Here is a 1,749-nt window from a genome sequence, read left to right on the forward strand (position 1 = left end):
TATGAAATAAGTTATTTTATTGATCACTGTAGGTTTTCAAGCTCCTTCCGTGGTTGAGGGGGCAATAAGTTTAACCCTTGTGCTTATGTACATCCCATCAAACACTAATAAAGGTTGAATTTGTGGAATTTGTACTGTTCTTGAGTTATGTCCCTTTATAAATGAAAAACTTGGCAAATTTAGAAGTTTCCACATTCTCACTTTATTTTGCCTCAACCAAATGTATGAACTTATACACAATGCTTCTTACCATCAAACTCAGATGAAGTTTGAATTTAGGTGACATCACTTTCACTGTACAGGTATCATGATGATGATGTGCCTTTATAATTGAAAAAATTGCAAAATTCGCTGTTCCCGCTCGTCAACTTTTTTGCCTCATCAAAATGTTATGAAACTTATTCACAATACTCACAATCACCAAACACAGACCAACTGCTTATTTGGGTGCAGTTGTAAAGACCTAACCCTTTGTAAATTGAAAAATATGGCACAGGGAAACATTCTTCATTTATTTTTAAATTGTTCCTAGTATAGAAGAATTAAACAAGTAGATTGTTAAAAGAATTTCCAATCTTTTGGAAGTATTTTCAATCCTCTGCATAATGAATTTGATTTATAAGTGCATGTTTAAACAAAGACAACAGATTTCTTGAGATTGCCATTCAATTTTTGATTTAGTATCTCTAACAATGGAAACTTCATACTTAAAATAACAAAAGTCAATATTCCTCTTTCCGAGTACAATGTTATTTTCCTTTGGTTCCTTTATTAGTATTTATATTCCCTAGCTTATGTGCTTTAAACTTTTACGGGAAAGCACAGCATTTTATAAATTTTAATTTTAAACTTCTTTAAGTGTGCTATTTGATGGTCTCTTTCATTTTGTAACTTGTGTATTGGATTTTTTTGCAGATCAAAATCATCTTGAGTTGAAGCCTTTTCAATTTATTTACTGTTTGGTTTAATATTATGCTGTTACACCATTGTCTCATGTTGAGAGCTCACAAACATGTATATCACTGTCAATCCCTATCCAGAATTCTGTGTGCTAAAGGGTTTTTGGTTAAAGGTTAAACACTGTTTCATGTTTTGAATGTTTTACTTTGTGGTACGGTATTCAAAAGAATCTCAAAACAAACAGTTATGTCTTTATTATGTTATTATTGAGGACAGTAAAGTGACAAGTAGATTTTTATTTCATAATTGTACTATGGTTTAAAAAAACAACCACCACAAAGTTATGGAAACAGCTGACATTACCCATTGAACAAGATGAGCAGAAATGATTAAAAATATACACTTAAGTGCACACACTAAAATGTCTTTGATAAAGGTTTAATTGCAGGTATCACAATAAATTAACATTATCAATGATCAATTAAAATGAGGTCAAGGTCAGTCGAAGCACATGAGCTGATCATGTAAACTTCGCTATCATTCCATACATCAATTATGCTTGACCTTTTGCTTAAAGCATCTTAAAATGGACCTAACCACAAAACCTAACATCTACCAATAAATCATGAAAATGAAGTTCATGTCAGAATAACACTAAATAATTTCAAAATGCAAGTTTAAATTATTGCTATTATAACTATATCACTTTTTTTCGCAATAATAAAAACATTACAATAATTGAATCTGAATTTACAGTATTTGATCTATTGCTTAGGTGAAAACAATTTTGTGATAAAAAATAGTTTTATTCACTGAATCGAGGTGAATGAATTCATGGACAATGGAGCA

Source organism: Mytilus trossulus, chromosome 1 (assembly GCF_036588685.1).
Source record: "Mytilus trossulus isolate FHL-02 chromosome 1, PNRI_Mtr1.1.1.hap1, whole genome shotgun sequence".
In the NCBI taxonomy this organism is placed as follows: Eukaryota; Metazoa; Mollusca; class Bivalvia; order Mytilida; family Mytilidae; genus Mytilus; species Mytilus trossulus.